The following is an 18,467-nucleotide window of genomic DNA, read 5'->3' as shown; positions in this document are numbered from 1 at the left end:
CGAGGCAGGGCTCTGTCCACCCCCGCGCCTTTCCAGCTCCCCTGGCCCCAGCACCCCAGGCTTGCGTCCTACAGGAGCTGGCACCCAGGCTCTCAAAAGCCTCGCTCCACACGCTGAGCTTGGAGCAGGCGCGCTGGCTCTCCCTGGGCTCTTTGGGCCTCTGTGCGCTTCTGGATCACAGCACCAAAAACCACGTCATCATTTCAGTATTTCTTTGCTTGTGTCTCTTCTTGACTAGGTCTCAAAGGCAGGGCCCCTGTTCTAGCCATGGCTTTATCCTCTCCTTAACAGAAGACGTGGCACAGAGCAACCATTGAGCAATGGAAGGAAAAGTGTGCATGTGTGTGTGTGTGTGTGCGTGTAGCTGAGACTACTGCTAACTCTGTCTTCCAGAAGATACTTTGGACCACGTGGAACCAGGGTCACTTGTCAGACATGTGTATAGACAGGACCAAGCCTTGCTGGGAGTTTGTCACATTATCAGGCACAGGAGGGGAAGGATAAGCTATAGGGTCTCTGGTCTTTCCAGGCTCATCTCCCAAGTTCATCCTAGTAGAACCTCTGTGAGGTATTCCATCACAGAAATGGAGCTCTTTTAAGGCCAGCGGGCAGTGAGCTCCGCGATGGTCTGCCACTGCCAGCCTGCACCAGCAGCTTCGTGCCTTTGCGTGCTTGGTGGAGTCGAAGCTGTTGGCCCCGAGACTGCCTGGACTGTGACAGGTGCACGCTGAAGACATGCGTGGGGTTGGCTGGGGTGGGGACATGGACCCGTGCCTGACTTTCTGTGGTATCCATCCAGGGGGCCACAGTGTGAACACCCCCTGCCCTGCGACCTGGGCTGAGTGCGCCTTCCCCCTTTTGTTGACTTCTCTCAGAAACAGGAGAAAGGGGCGCATCACATGGCCAGCTGGTGCCGATGTCACTCCTCCTGGGAACAGCTTTATCTCTGTCACTTCTAGCACGTAGGCTTTGTAAATAAACCGAGGTCTCAACTTCCCTGCTTTGTTAGTGTGCGCTATCGTCGCGGCCTGGAGCCACTTGGCCTTTCTGTCAAAGACACTTGTTTATGTGTCGTCTAGAAGCTACCAGCCGCCTGGGAGGGAGGTCGGCCTGCTTTGGGCGGTGCTGCAAGGTAGGCCACAGTTTATCTTGTCTCCCTTTTTGATTTTTTGTCCTGATGGGATTTCAATGTTTTAAAACTAAGTTAATATTACAAGCCACATTCCCACAAACAGAGATGCTAAATTGCTCCCAGTCTTCCGGTAAATTACTGTTTCCCATTCCTCTTGGAAGGATCTTCTAAACTAAGTTCTAAAAATAGGATTGAAATGAGGTGTTTTCCACCTCAGACTAGATATGACTACCAGACAAAAAACAGGGACTGCCAGGCCGATCAGAGTGTCCTCAGCAAGCAGAAAAGAATAAAATACCCTCTCCTTTTTTTTTTTATTGCGGTGAAGTGCACGTAACACAGAAATTCATCGTTTCAAAGCAGGCCACTCCGTGGTGCTTAGTAAATTCACAGTGCTGGGCAACCATCCCCACTGTTTGCTTCCAGAACATTTTCATCACTTCACATACTCTCTCCTTTTTAAAAGCTAAGATTTTTGTCTGTCTAGTAAAGACACCAGACAATTTCAATCAACCAGTGATAGCAGCAATCAGTTCATAAAACGTTTACATTACATTTTGATCATACACAAGGAACTATAATTTGATTGAATCCTTTGCTATGGACCATGAAGAAGAGATTTTGGGAAATACACATCTATGCAAGCTACAGATATGAACAGATAGATAAATTTTTAAGAAAGTTAGAGAGATGCTTATGTGGATAAAATATATTTGAAATAATATTAGGGCAAAGATGGGCAGATTTTAATGACTGTATTAAAGTTTCAAAAATATTCCTTAATGGGGGGAGAAAGTAAAAAATTTGATATGTATAACATTTTGAAGAAATACAATTTTATGGCTTTTATGTTCATAAAGTAACTCTGCCAATAGAAAAAAGGAAGGTCAGAACACGTTTTATTATTTTACTTAATAAACATAAAGGTATAGATAGGTAGATATAGCTATAAAGTAATATTCTGTATCATTATTACCTGATAATAAGAAGATAAAAATCACTAGTGATTATGGTGGTTTCACAGCAATGTTTATATGTGATGATTTTCTAGGAGTTTGTCGCCATGGTTATTGATGCCACTTTTAAACAGGGTACACTTTTCTTGGATTACTTTTTAAAATTTCACTAGCAAATACTCTCACAGGAAATGCAAAGTTAAATTTCCTTAATCAAGACAAATTCCAAGTTATTAGCACCCTTAAGTGTCCCCATATCAACAGGCACTCTTCAGCCACTCTCTTCAGCTAGCTTTGCTGCAAGATCATCTCACTCAATAGAGGTTGCACTTCTTTCTTTCTTTATAGGCTGGTTACAGAGTTCTAATTGTAATGTGTGCAATATTTCTAACAAAGTGACATGTTAAAAGGAGGTGTGTAAAGTAAAATCTGTTTTCTACGGAATACTAAAAATCTAGTATTGGGTATGCCTTTGCAAAGTAACCTTGCCTCCCTTAGATATCATTTTGTTATAATTCATGGATCACCTCTTCATCTTTTCCTTCCATATTCTTTATTTTTAAGTGGTAGGTTTTTTCTTCAAATTCCCATTTTCTTATTTTTGGAACTCTAAATTCACTTTTTCTGTTTGTCTGTTCCAGGTGTGATGCAATTGCACTGCAGCGTTGTATTTTGTCAGTGGGGATTGTCTGCAACATTCCAAATTAAGTCTATATGTATCTGAAGCAAATGAAAGACTCCACCAAAATGGGTAATGGATGCAAGAGTTTTTCTTATGTTATTCTTTGTATATTTCTGTGTGTTTATTTCATTATTTCAAAAATATGGAAAAATGTAACTAATCTAATTCCATGAGTCAGAGGCTTTGGATTTTTAGAAAAAATTAGAATTAAGACTCAACTTTCATTATTCCTGAAGTTGAAATTATATCTTCTTTCATGTTCCTGGTTCATGGAAGTGTTCTAAAGAATGATCTTCCAAGTGTTGATAAATAGGTGTGGTTTTTGCTTTAAATACAGCAGGTTAAACATACACATTTTCTTGTTTCCTCTAATTTGGAAATTATACCCACCCTTCAAACTTCATCCCCCTGTAGAAAGACATTACCCACAACCTGAACCTCACCTGGCCTTTTCTTCTCAATTCTCTTTCAGTCTCAACAATTACTGTTTCTGTGAATTTAGGCCACTTCCTTAAACTTCTTGAACTCCTGACCTCAAGCAATCCTCCCACCTCGACCTCCCAGAGTGCTAAGATTACAGGCATGAGCCACCGTGCCCAGCAGACTTTCTTAAACTTCCTAAGATGTACCTTGAGTGTGAAATGGAGGTAATAATAGAAGCTATTAATAGCTCCTAAAATTATGATGAAAATCAAAGGAACTGACGTATGTAAAGTGCTTAGCACAGTTCTGCCCTGTGGCCGGCTTGCCACAAAATTAGCCCTTACCACGTGTTACCTGCCTAGAATGAGGCCATTTGTGAACTCATAGCTATTGAACCACTCAAGGGTGGGAGCATTATATACTTTATCAATAAGCTTTTAAAGGGAGATTAGTTAATTTAATTGGTACAGAAGTTCACAAGGCAGATCTTGATAAAAAGGAGAGTTAGGGTAATTAGAAGATAAAATCTATGATTATCAACTCCTCATACTGAAATAGCCCAGAAAGGACAAAAGTGAGACTTCAGTGAGAGGTGACAAGTTGCTGAGATTTAAGCATGTCTTCTCTTTTTAAAATTATGATAAAACAAAATTTACCATTTTTACTATTTTTAAGTTTGCAGTTCAGTAGCCTTGAGTACATGCATGCCACTGCACCTGCAGGCATCACCACCATCCATCTCTACAAATGTCTCAGCTGATCACACAGAAACTCTGTACCCACTGAACAACAGGGACCCATTAAACACAACTCCCCGTTCATCTTCCGCCCAGCCCCTGGCAGCCACCATTCTATTTCTTATCTCTATGAATCTGACTATTCTAGGTACCTCATATAAGTGGAATGGTATAGTATTTGTCATTTTGTGACTGATCTATTTCATTTAGCATAATATCTCCAAGGTTCATGCATGTTGTAGCATGTTTTAGAATTTCCTTCCTTTTCAAGGCTGAATAATATTCCATTGTTTGTGTACACCACGTTTTGCTTATTCATTTATCTGTCAATGGCCACTTGGGTTGCTTCCACATTTTGGCTACTGTGAATAATGCTTCTATGAACGTGGGTGTACAAATACATATTTGAGCTCCTACTTTCAATTCTTTTGGGTATATACCCAGAAGTGGAATTATTAGATCACATTTTTAAGAGAGTTTTCTCTTCTTAATAAGATGATTATTTAAGAATGCCATCTTTTGTTAGTTTAGTTAGTACATGTTTGAAATGTTCCTTCATTCTACAAATGTATGCATACACAGAAACTCCAGACATTTAATTTTGATCTGATCTGGAAGATGAGAATCTGATGTAAGATTATAGTAGTTCCTGGAAACAAGGAGTTAAGATGGTCTAAAGACAGGAAAGGTGACACTTTAGGGAAGTTAGATAGATGGAATATTGCTCAACAATAATGGCTCGGAAGCCCACATGAAAACCTATGATGCTCCTGGGGAATGATCTGGAATTAGATGGAGAAAGAGTTCATGCAGCCAAGACAGGAGGCAACGTGATCCAAGGAGAGACACCTAATGCTAGACTCCAGTGGAAAGGAAACTCAAAATTCTTCAACAGCAAGAGCAGAACATTAATTCTCCCTTTCTTAGGACCATTCTTAGTTTTTTGTATATTAGAATTAAGTGGAGAACAGACTTCTCGACATTGAAAAATAGAGATATTAATTACCTGAATTATATTTATAAGTAGCAAACTACAGACCTGACAAAAGAAATAAAATTTTCAACTCCCAGTGTAAATTTGGTTTCATTGTTCCTATTTTCCTTTGGTTTGTGACAAGCATGTGATGTTTTTCTTTAATGTAGGATTTGATCATATATTTTCTATAATGCATATGAATTTTGCACATAAGTAAAACAAGATTCTATTTTCTAAATTAGGTCATGTTGTGGAAAGTGGCTATGGTACACTAATAAAAAATTTTCTTAAAAACCTCTTCAAGCATGTTATTGACACACTCAAACACATCTATGCAGTGGTGCGCCTACCTGTGCATGCATATACACAACTGCTCTTTCCATAGCCTTTAGGAAGGAAGCGCATATAGTAACAAAAATAACAGAATCTCTAGGCTGTCTATTTTTCATTTTGGAAGTATGTGGTTTTTTTTTTTTTTTTTTTTTTAATTTTTCTTTTTTCTTTTGGAGAGGGGGTCTAGCTGTGTCGCCACGGTAGAGTGCAGTGGCCATTCACAGGCTCAGTCCCACCGCTGATCAGCACAGGAGTTTTGACCTGCTCCATTTACCTGGGCCAGTTCACCCCTCCGTAGGCAACCTGGTAGTCCCCTGCTCCAGGGAGGTGAGCATACTGATGCCAAACTTAGTGCGGACACCCAGTCGGCATACTGCACACAGCCCAGCACTCCCGGCTCAAGCAATCCTCCTGCCTTGACCTCCCATGTAGCTGGCATACAGGTGTGTGCCACCACACCTGGTGGAAATATGTTTTAAAAAAACTCTTGTTTTCTCTATTTGATACAATGAAAGTACAAATATTTTTTAAAACATCTTTTAAAAAAGCTGGAAGGGGATGTTGCTCTGAAAAGCATAGAAGTAGAGATTGAAATTGGTTTACTAGACCCACAGGCATTTGTTTGTTTGTTTTTGTCTTCAAAGCAGGGTTTCTAGCTCTAAAAGTTACCTGGACTTTGCTGATACAGAATCTTCATGAATTTCCTGAAAGGTAACTTAAGCAAACTCAGCACCCAACTTTTGATGACATGAAGCTCACCTACTGATAAGTTAAGGTCTCATTGACCCAATGGAAAACTACAGATTGATACTTCTTTTGTTGAACAGCCTGTGATTTCATTAATTTCATTGACAGTAATTCTGAGTAAAATTTATGAAGGCCACAAAGTAGAGTTAGTGAACCGCATGAAATGTCAGCATGCCCACTTTGGACTCTGCCATCTCTGTTTCTCTCCTTCCACTCCCACCCATACTGTTTGCTTTGGCAAGTGACTTTCTTTCTAATCTAATTTATAATGCTTCAACATTAAACCAAAACCTTGCTTGAGCTGCATTTCTGAGAGTCCTGGAAGGACTCCGTAATTCCACTGACTACCAGGAGTGTTTTACTGTGAACATTTTGTTTCCCATGTAGGCACCACACCAAAAACACGCACACACAAAAAGATCTCAGAGGCAGCACACACAAAACCACTTTACCAAGTTTGATGTCAGATAGACTTGGATGGCTTGTGACCATACTGGGCAATTGCTATTTCTGCCCATTGTCTATTTCCTTTTCTCTCTTCTAATAAACCAGCCTCCTCGTCTGAACCTGCACATAGCAGAGTGTGTCTTTCTGGCCCCAGCCCTTTATTGGGGCAGGTTCATCAACACTCAGGAGATCTAGCCCAGGGCTTCTGCTGGAGTGATTGAAAGGCACACTCACCTTTTCACCTGGGTTTGGAGTTGTGAGTCCTGATCTTGGAGTTTCTGGAAGTGGTCCTGCCACCCCAAGGAAGCACCTGTTTGAGAATGGAACAGACACAGAGGAGAGCAGGCTGTGCCCCGGAGTCTAGACCCCAGGGACCTGGGTGACCTGTTGGGTCCCCCACCCCACACTTCCCACTGGATAAACATGAAGCTTTGTCTTCCCTCGCGTCAGTTTCAGTTGGAGTTTATGTCATTTGTGATCTGAAAAGTCCTAGTAAATGATTTTTAGAGACAATTAGTTTGCTGTCTTTCTGAGATACTTTGAGTACACAGTGTTCCTATAGGGCTGACATCTGAATTTGTGTGCTTAGTAAATACCTTTTCTACCAGTAAAATTGCATCTATGAGGCAAGTGGCATAAACTGAAAAATTACAACTGAGACTGTATTATGATGCTCTGGTATTAATAATAAATAAGTATTTTTGTTTTGATGAATTGAATTTCAAGGTTAGGTGTTTTAGATATTATGTCCAGAGACAAAGATCAGCATATAACCATTAATTTAAAATATTGAAGTAAATATTAAATTAGAAAGATGATTTATCGAAGACAAAAAGAGGCAAATGCTCTCTAATTGTAAACTAACAAATCAGATCATTTAACATGACAATAGGACAGCCAAAATGTGGGAAAAAAATAAAAAATTTAATAATGTATTCGAATTGTAAAAAGCAGTAATAATTACAATAAAGCACTGGTGAGTATTTCAATCAATACCTGATTTTATTGCATGTGTGCTTTCAGTGTGTCAGTGCTCTGTGGGGGATGTTGTGCACAAATGTTTATTTTGAATGAGAAAGAAGCCACTACAAATTACAAATTTAAAAAAAGTTAACAATTCATCACAAAAAGATCACCAAATCCAAAACAATTACATACTTTATTAACTAATTGTTTGACATATCTCTGTAACACTTTTTCCTGCATACTCTGGTGGCAGGAATGCCACTATGTATAATACTAATCTTGTAATAGAGTCTTCAGTAGAGAAGATGAGCCAGTCTTTCTTTTAGCATGGCTGAGTTTTTTTTAAGTTTTGATAAAATATTAATAGAAAAACTTCTTTCAGTTTACAGCTTTTTATTGGTAATATCGTGTAAATCTTTACAATTATCGTCAAATGTGGAAAAACCTCTAAGTTTCCTTCATATGTAAGTGTAGGATTTTAGAGCATTTCAAGTTTGCTTGTAAAGTAACTAGTTTTAAATGCTTTTAGAATTGACAGCATGTAGTCAATCAGTCACTGATGCCGTCCACGTAGTGGTGTTTTAGGAATTGTATAATAGATCGTCTTCAGTGATGTCAGTATTTTGTGTAACTCCCCCGTAGCCAGGCACAAAATGCCTGTGACAGTCCAACACTATCTGAAGGAGTGTGATGGAGGAGAAGGCAGGTAGGAGGAGACAGAGGACTTAATGGATGGTTCTAAAACATCTTTTTGGCCGGGCGCGGTGGCTCACGCCTGTAATCCTAGCACTCTGGGAGGCCGAGGCAGGTGGATCGCTCGAGGTCAGGAGTTCGAGACCAGCCTGAGCAAGAGCGAGACCCCGTCTCTACCAAAAATAGAAAGAAATTATATGGACAACTAAAATATATATATACAAAAAATTAGCCGGGCATGGTGGCACATGCCTGTAGTCCCAGCTACTAGGGAGGCTGAGGCAGTAGGATCGCTTAAGCCCAGGAGTTTGAGGTTGCTGTGAGCTAGACTGATGCCACGGCACTCACTCTAGCCCGGGCAACAGAGCGAGACTCTGTCTCAAAAAAAAAAAAAATAAAATAAAATAAAATAAAACAAAACATCTTTTTAAAAAAATTTTTCTAAAAAAGTAAGAGCAATTGAGCACAACACTAAGACCCTTCCCAGCGCCTGCCAAGGGGCCTATGCGAGTGGGCATCCTAAGCCTCATTAACTTGAGATATAATCACCTCTGGACAACACTGAAAATTAGAATGAGTTGGGCTAAATCTCAGTCTAGTCTGCTAGTTAGAAAATGAAACGTACTTCTTAGCTAAGGCATCATTCTAGAATCCCTAGGGGAAATATCAGTATCTAGTTTGCATAAATACAATAAGAAATTGCCTGGTCATTTGACATAAAATTTGGCCACTACCTGCGGCTGAAATTGTACTGATACCATGTTAGTGCCATTGGTTCCATGAGTCGAAACTGGCATATTAGCTTTCTCTTCTGCTGTTGTGAAAGCTGAACCCAATATCTCAGATATTCCTGGGAGCATCTGGCTTTGTAAAGCCTTCTTGAATATTCGAGGGATGGATCAGATTCTGTCTCTTTACTCTTCACCTGTCAATCTTTTGGAAGCCATCGATACTGTGAAAGTATAGCTAAGTGATTTGGAGTATACCAGACCGACCTCTATGTAGTCTTGTAATTTCTGTCATTTATTTGATTCGGAATGGTAAAGTGTCTCTCTTTTGGGTCTCTTGCTTAGGGCGGGCCAGACTCCATGTTGTAAGGATACTCAAGCGACCTGCAGAGAGAGGCCCACGTGGGAAGGAACTGAGGCCTCCTGACAACCACCTACCAGTCATGTGCTGGACAGCATCGTTAGTGAGCCCTCAGCCCCAGTCACGTCCTCAGCTGACTGCGGCCCTGGCTGACTCTTGGACTATGACCTCAGGGAGCTGCCCAGCCAGAAAACCAGCCTTTCTTGAATTCTGATCCACAGAAATTGTGAAAGTAAATAATGTTTTTAATTATGGATTTAAAAATGTTTTCAACAGCTTTATTGAAATATAATTGACATGATACAATTGATCTATTTAAAGTGCATGAGTCAATGGTTTTTAGTATATCCGCAGAGTTAATTTAAATGACAGAGCATTAAAAATTGCAAAATGCACATAACATAAAATCTATCATCTTAACCATTTTTAAGTGTACAGTTCAGTAGGATTAATTACATTCACATTGTTGCACAATTAATCTCCAGAACTCTTTATCTTGGAAAAAGTGAAACTCTGTATCCATTAAACACTAACTCCCCATCTTCCCTCCCCTAGAACTTGGCAACCACCATTCTATTCTCTGTCTCTATAAATTTGATTACTCTAGGTACTTCACATCAGTGGAACCATATAGTATTTGTCCTTTTGTGATCGGCTTATTTCACTTAGCATAATGTCCTCAAGGTTCATCTGTGTTGTCCATATGGCATGACGTCCTTTTTTAAGGCTGAGTATCATTTCCTTGTATGTATAGACCACATTTTATCTGTCTACTCATTCATCAATGGACACTTGTATTGCTTTCATCTTTTATCGACTGTGAATAATGCGTCTATAAACATGGGTGTACAAGCATCAGTTTGAATCTCTGCTTTCAATTCTTGTGAGTATACACCCAGAAGTGGAATTGCTGGATCATACAGTAATTCTGTGTTCAGTTTTTTTCAGGACTTACCTACATTGTTTTCCATAGAAGCTGCACCATTTTACATTCTGATCATAATTATGAATTATTAAACAGCAGTTGGTCTTGTGTAAAGCATACATGAACATAACGTAAATGAACTTGTAAGCAGTTTCACGTTGTGCCATCAGCTTCTAGTGTGGGCAATTACAGGACAAATCCTATGAAAAGTTCTGATGAAATCCATCGTAAAAGAGTTATCAATAGCTGACCGCCGAGGCTACTGCTGATATGGCTCAGTTTATCAGAATCCATACATCTTACAACTTGCCAAACCTTCTGGAAACAACTCTTGACCATCCTTTTCTTTACGATGACTGTGTACTGAGCGGCTGTCAGCCAGCATGGAACTCTCAGTCTGCAATCCAGGTCTTTAGGGAGAGAATACCGAGCTCAGAAAAATGTGAAACAAAACTATTTTATTTCAGTATATATGAACGAGACTTGAGACTGAGGTTTACATTCTTTTTATTATTAAACCATTAAAAACAAATGCAAGAAAATTGAGGCTGTTTTAAAACAGGCTCCAGGCACCCAAAACGATGTGTTACGAGGGGCTCATTTGTCAGAGGGGGACGTGCAGGCTCCGAAGCAGCCTTAGTTCCCTAGAGCTGGATAATCCCACTGAGAACAGAAGGAAATGTTCTGCCTGAGCTGGTCTTCGCCAGATCGTCCCACACAAGACAGTAGTTTATACACGAGCTGGTAGAGGGAGCGCCTGTGCATCAATGCGATGTTGAGATTCAAGAACTGTTCTTCAGGCTATCTGGATGAATTGGACCTGCCGCTGCTGGCCTTGCCAAAATGGTGACACGGCCCTTCCAGAGGGAACCCCGTGTCCGTGGCCCTGTGGCCTGTCCACACTTGATGTGGTGTGTGAGTGAGGTTCTTGTAAAGAATTAGGGAGGAGTTGCTGGGCCCTGTGGAAATGATGGGCTGCAGGGGAATCCTGGATTAGAGAGCCGTCGGAGACAGGCAGAGCAAAGTGAGGGCCAGAGCATGTTTGAGGCTTTTTGTTTTCTTTTGTCTCTAATTCCAGACACTTGTTCATGACCGCCTGCCTTAAAAGATGGATTTGTTCAAGATGAGGTCCGTGTTTACTGTTAGGAAAAGCACAGTCTACACTTAAATGAAGAATAGTTTCTTACTAGAACCCCCTTTGCCAGATATGAAGAATATTGAAGGTGGCTTTAGGATATTTTTCCAGAAAACATCCTGGGTTCTGCCTGCATTGGTGGGCGGCAAGCAGAGTGGTCTCCACAGAGCTCTCTGCACTGCTGGTGAGTGGTGACCTTTCGTCTGTGGACTTCAGGTCTCTGGAAGGTCCTTCAGGGTTCCTCTGTGGCTAAGTGGCCTTCTGAGCTGAAGAGTGTGCAGTATATGCAGAAAGAAGTCCCTCAGGTATCTGCAGAGCCTGAATGTCAGCTCTGGGAGGGACTACCTCAGGATTTATCTGTAAAATAAGAGGATCGAGTTAGATAAACTACTGTTTTATCAGCTGTCTGACTTTCTCGCTTAGTTGATCTAGGCCAGGGCCAGCTTCATGCCAAGGGCCAGGTCTGGCATAAGAGCTGAACCCAAACCTACTCTTGGGGAATTTACCTCTTTTCCCTTCTCTTGCCTACCTGCTGCATCCACTAGCCTATGGACTTTTGAGACCACAGGTCATGCTTCTTCATCTTTGAAGCCCCCCAGACTTGCACAGTTTGTGGCATAAAACACACATTCAGTGAGTGTTCTTCGTATTTCAGTTTTTAAAAAAGATGGTGAACCATGATTGGTTGTATCCTCTGATTACACCCCCGGCCCCTGGAGCCAGTTGAATCTACCTGTAACGCCCCCAGGCATCCCTGTGTCGTAGACCAGAGACCAAACCCACCGCCATCTCCCTCCAACCTAGCCTCTTTTCTGGCTTCCCTTCAGGTGCCCCAAGCAGAACTGTGGGGATCCTCTCAGACCCTCTGTCTCTCTCATCCTTCATTATCCCATTTTCCCTCCATCCCACGTCCTACTGACTCAGTCCCCAAGTCTGTGTTGTTCAGTGGATTCTCAGTGCCCAAGTGGTACAGTGCTCGGGACAGTAGGTGCTCAATGACTGCTAGTCAAATAAAAGGATGACTCTATTTAGGGTGTTTGCAGAATCTGATATGCTGAGCATCCTCAGTAGTGCAGTGAATTGTTATTTGTTTGAAATGTCCTAAGTCTACAGTCAGAAATGGGAAGAATGCACTATGTGATTCTGCACATTTCTTTCCCAGGCTCTGACTTGACTTTCTAGAAGAGTAGTCTTCACACTGGGGTACACGCTCCCCACGTGGTATATGAGGCCCGTCCAGGAGGCGGTTGGCTTGGATGGTTCCCTGGTGTCAGTTTCCTACCCCCCATTGTGCACATGCTCTAGCCTGGCTGTGTCAGCAGCCACCTAAAGGTGCTCGGCTTCATTTTCCACCCCTACTTTCTCGCCACCCCCGACCTCAGTTGACAAGAGAAGGGCGTTCCACTGCCATGTGTCGCCTCCAGGTGTAGAGGTGTAAAACTCCCCTAGGCACCAAAAAAAGAAGGCATTCAAAATATTGCCTTCTGAACCAAATTAACATCTCTACCTTTACATTTCATACTCCCTACAAAATTTTACCTTCATATTTAATAATCATTTATCAAAATTGGGAAATATGTTGTTTTGCTCAATGCTATACTGGCAAAAATTGTATTGATTATTCCATCCAGAATAAATTTTTTAACATTTAGAGCCATTTGGTCACAAGAATTATTTTAAATAAGTTTGGATTTATGTATATTTTTTCCAGGAATATACAATGGGTGATCATAAAATAAACACCCCAAAATCTAAATATATTACATCAGAATAAAATTCTGAAAAGGGGCATAGAGTGAAATATAGCTCTTGAGGAGAAAATGGATTGATATAAAATTTCTGACCATTACTGAAAATCTGGTTACAGTATTTTTAACTGATAATGGCCAGTAACAAATCACTGAGGTGCTTGTTCTATTGGATATTATATTTGAAAGTGAGCTAAACAGTTTTATTTACAAATTTAAATATTTAAACATTTCTAATACATTGGAGACCACATTCTTTGCAACAATTTAACTTTAAGATGAAACTTTTTGGATGGCAATGCATTGATGTACAAGGTAGGGAGGTAGTTTTTCAAAATTCTTGAAGGGGACATGTGCTTTAGTCACTCTGCAGATGAAGCCATAAAATTAAGCAAAGAAAATATCCCTTGGCATCCAGTTTAAAATAAAACAGTAGAAGCTTAGCACCGAAGAACCGAAAACAGAAGCGACGCAGCACGTCACGTTGCGGCAGCATAGGTGCTATTTAGAGCCAGGAAAAGTGAAGCTTAGTGGCCACACAAATGTCCCCCCAACTGTGTGTTGCTTACTTCCTCGCATTGTGGGCCTCTGGGATCTGTTGCAAGTGTGGGCGGGTCAGGCCTGAGCTGCTGACTCCAGGGCCTAGATAAGGCATCTGGAAATCTCTGTGAGCCCAACGTGGTGAGGTGGCCACCCGTTTTGCCAAGGTTGTTTAGGATGGTGCCAAGGGCATGGTCCTGCCGGGCCCTGTGGCACTTAAGTGAGGGAGAGATCACTGCACAGTCTGGAGGCCCAGTCCGTGCACTTTAGGCTGAAAGAACTCAGCTGTCGCCAAGTCTGTCCACGGAGGGAAAATACTTCCAGGGCAGTGCCTGTAAATGTTCTCTGTGTGAATTCCATCAAAGCAGCCTTAAAGGCACATCCCCAAAGGTTACAGCCCAGACAACCTTTCAATAGCTTATTACTTCCCTTAGACTCAGCATTAGTGAATAAATGCACTAAGTCCCTCCACCGTGCAGCTGAGTATATTATCCAATCCCTGAAGCCTGACCTCTCTGAGCAGTCCTCCCTCTCAGGTATTTTCCCCATCTGAGGGCCAGGTGATGGCCACTGAATGCCTGCGGGTGATTCACTTGGAATGTTCACAGGCACCTTCAAATCCCCGTGTCCCAAGAGACTCCTTAATGCCCTGTCCTGATTCCTGGTCCCCGTGTCAGCCACCCTCCAAACTTCTCTACTGGGCCTTCCTCCACCGATTCAAATCTAAAATGCAGAACCAGCTTCCATCTCTCACTTTTCTCTGTCCCATGTCTAATAGTGTATTTATTTATGTATCTATTACTTCTTATTGGAGCAAAATATACATAACATAAAATTTACCATTTTAACCATTTTTAAGTGTATGGTTCAATGTCATTAAGTACATTCACAATGTTGTGCTACCATCACCACCGTCCATCTCCAGAACTTTTTCATCCTGCAAAACTGAAACTCTGTACCCATTAAGCAATTCCTCATTCCCTTCTCCCCGCAGTCCCTGGAAACCACTGTCCTGCTTTCTGTCTCTGTGGTTTGACTGCTCCAGGAACCTGCTATAAATGGAATCATGCAGTATTTGTCCTTTAGTGTCTGGCTTATTTCATTCAGCGTAATATCCTCAAAGCTCATCACCGATGTAGCCTGTGTCAGAATGTCCTTCCCTTTCAAGGCTAATAGTTCATTGTATACCCCACGTTTTGTTTATCCATTCACCCATTGATGGACATGTCTAATAGTTTATCAATCTCATTGATTACTATTTTATAATTATTTCACTACTCTAGTTGGCATAGCAATCCCTTCATTTTATAGTCTGTCCCTCTGTCTTAAGATTCATCTCTTTCAAATCCATTTTGCACACCACTTGAATCATTTATCTAAAATTTCTAATAATTGCTCTATCCTACTGTGTTTCCCAAATCCTTGCCTCTTGATAGCCTGGCCCAGCCAGCCAATCCTCCAACTACTGAAAGTGCCGACAGCGCTTACTGTTCAGCACTTTTTCACCGGTCCCCATATCCACCCACTCCTCAGATCAACGGATGAGCGCTGTGTTTCTGGCACACGGAAAACAGAAAGGTCAGGAAAGGCTGCACTGGACACGTCCACCCCAGAGAGCTGGGACTCGGTGTGAGAGTCCCTTTGCCTTTCCTGAACCCTCCCCGTGACTGCACTGCCCACCACTTGCTCTGAACACTCACTCCTCATGCCCCACTTCTGTGAGCCCTGTGTCCCAGTGCGTGTGGCAGGCCCACTGGGTTGTGATGGTGATGACGTGGATATGAGCTTGGATTTTGGAGCTAGGAGGCGTCTCTTCACATCCCGGCTCTGCCACTCGCTAGCTTGTGACCTGTGACAAAAAATTCCTACGTGGATTGTGTTTTCCCTCCACACTGTAGAGTGGGAATACCAGTACAGCACTCCACAGGGGCTCGCCATGACAATTAGTACTGCACTGTATTTGCAAAGAACTATCACAGGACCCTGCTGAACGGTGATGATCGCACTATTACCTTTTTTGTGACTATCCTTAACTGCATCATAAACTTTAGCTCATTTATTTAGTTACTGCTTTCAAATATTTTTGAATGCATGATTATGCGCTAGACACAAGAAGTACTAGTAACAAAAAGACTGTTTCTGCTCTTGAGAAGCTTGGAGTATGGCTTGCTGGCTCTCTCTAGAGCTCCATGGCACAGACATAGTGCATTGTTCTTTCTTCCTCCTTCTCTCCTCCCCTCATTTCTCCTTCCCTCCCTCCCTTCACTCTCACCTTCCTCCCCTCCTTTCCTACTTCTCCCTCCCTTCCTCCCACCCATGCTTCCTTCCAATGAACACATGCTACCCTGTGCTGACACTGCCCCAGACACTCAGGGCCCTGCAGTGGACAGGACGGTCGCTGTCCCTTGGAGGGCACTAGTTAACGGGGAACACAAACCATAAATGCACAAGTGGATAAATAATATGATTCAAGAGACTGCTAAATATTCTGAAAAGATCAAGAAGCGTGGCAGGGATGGTGTGTGCTGCCCTCTTAGGAGGCAACACCTGAGCCACGTCAGGGGGCCCGCATGGCAGGAAGAGCCATCCAGGCGCAGGGAACAGCGCGCCAGGAGCAGGCCCAGGCTCGGTGTGTGCGGGTGGAGTGTGTGTGCGGGTGGAGTGAGCGGCAGGGCAGGGTGATGGAAGGGGTGCTGTAGGAGGTGAAGTCAGGCAGCGGGGCTGGAGCAGATCGCGGATCTCATGGTGCCCGCACGAAGCCTGGGTTTTATCCCAAGTACAACGGGAAACCCCTTAGGGACGAAGGGACATGGTCAAGTGGGCAAGGGACATGATTCGATGTGCACGTATAAAAGCCACCTCTGCCTGTGAAGCACATGGGGAAGGGCAGGAGGGGAAGCTGCGGGCGGAGCACACCTGGCCGCCGCTCGGGGAGTCCCCGCGACGCAGCGCCTCCTCCTGTGCGACCGTGGCGATGCGCTCCCGAGCGCCGGCCTCTGCTTGCTTCCCAACTGTTAAAAAACGTAACTGGGAGGCTGAGGCAGGAGTGTCGCTGGAGCCCAGGAGTTCGAGACTGCAGTGAGCTAAGACCCCGCCACTGCACTCCAGCCTGGGTGACAGAGTGACATCCTGTCTCTACAAACAAACAACAATAAACCCCACAAATAAGAGCTAAGTAGACATTGTGTTGCCTGATGTTTGAATCAGACAACAAATAAATTATGTTTTTTAAATTTACCAAAAACAAATCTTAATTTAATCTTGTACAAATTAGAAGAGTGAATTTATTAAATTTTTAAGTTCAATAAGGAGATAGGTTTAAAAGTTTTTAAAACCTATTTTTAGCCCGGCGCGGTGGCTCATGCCTGTAATCCTAGCACTCTGGGAGGCCGAGGCGGGAGGATTGTTTGAGTTCAGGAGTTCGAGACCAGCCTGAGCAAGAGCGAGACCCTGTCTCTACTAAAAATACAAACAAATTATCTGGCCAACTAAAAATATATATAGAAAAAATTAGCTGGTCATGGTGGCACATGCTGTAGTCCCAGCTACTTGGGAGGCTGAGGCAGTAGGATTACTTAAGCCCAGGAGTTTGAGGTTGCTGTGAGCTAGGCTGATGCCACAGCACTCACTCTAACCCGGGCAACACAGCGAGACTCTGTCTCAAAAACAAAAACAAACAAACAAAAAACCTATTTTCAAAACTTCTATTTAAATATAAGAAATAATATTTTATATGCCAGAGATGGAAGAGACAAATTCAGCTGTTACATATCTCTCTTATACAACATATGTGCTAATAATGTAATTTTAAATATTTCGTGGAGCAAGTTTTTATTGTTTCTTAAAGGCAATTCTAACATTTCAAAGATCTTTTCATTAAGAAGTTAAATTGTAATTGTTTTTTATTTTAAACTAACAAAGAGCCTGTGAATGTATATTCAATATGAGAAGCAATGAAGAGTGGACCGGAGGACAAAGGCCGAGACACAAATGCTTTTTGAATTAATTTCTTAGATCTATTCAACTCTGTTGGCCAATTTGCAAGGAATTCTTCTCTCTCCTGTAAAATTATTTATTTCAAGCATTTGTATGTTACTCATCTTAATCCTTTACTCATCTCCTGTCCCCTAATCCATGTCAAAAAGGAGAAAAGAATCATTGATAAGCCCAGTTAAACATCAAAGGAACGATCTTCTCCATAAATCAATCCCGCCAGTCTCTGAATTGCTTTGTTGATTTCTCCCAAACTTCCTCATTTATCTATTGAACTGCTTGTTCCTAAAGCCTCAGGTTTGCTGTCAGAAATTCTTCCCTTTTATGTTTTTCTACTACAAGTTATTGTCCAACTAGAGATGCTTGGAAGTAAATCAGGTAATGCCGCCCTGGGGAACAGCACAGAGAATGTCAAAACTTGGAAGCTCAGCAGCAGCTCATCGTGGGCATGAAGTTGACCAAATCCACTCTCAGCCTTCGCTTCCTTAGAAAGCACATTCACATTCGTTTCTCTAGGAACACAAAGGTAATCAGTTTACCTTTGTTGTTGTCTCCCTTTTTAGAAATGAAATTAATGTAATGATAACCTCTTTCTCACCAGACCTGAGTATCGATTTTGGCTTCATTTTCTGGCCCCTCTTCTAAGTTCTGAAGACATTACCAAAGGGGCTATTGATCAGCAGGAGGCCTGTCACTTCCTTGGGCACAAAGGACAGCAGCCCTGTCACCTCCCTGCCCCAGAATAGACCTAAAGGTAAAGGGTCAGAGATGAAAGGCTTCTGATTAGTTCTTCTTTGTAATCAGCCTCCCAGGAAGTGCTGAGCTTCTGTTTACACCTGTCCTTGGAGTTTAAGATGGAAAACTTTTACTCACAGCTCCATGCATGGGTGTAGGTGAAGCAGAACTCTTATCTTTCCCAGCTTCGCACTGGGAGAGATGGAGTGT

The sequence above is a fragment of the Eulemur rufifrons genome, chromosome 3, assembly GCF_041146395.1.
Source record: "Eulemur rufifrons isolate Redbay chromosome 3, OSU_ERuf_1, whole genome shotgun sequence".
Classification (NCBI taxonomy): domain Eukaryota; kingdom Metazoa; phylum Chordata; class Mammalia; order Primates; family Lemuridae; genus Eulemur; species Eulemur rufifrons.
This window is presented reverse-complemented; position numbering follows the sequence as displayed.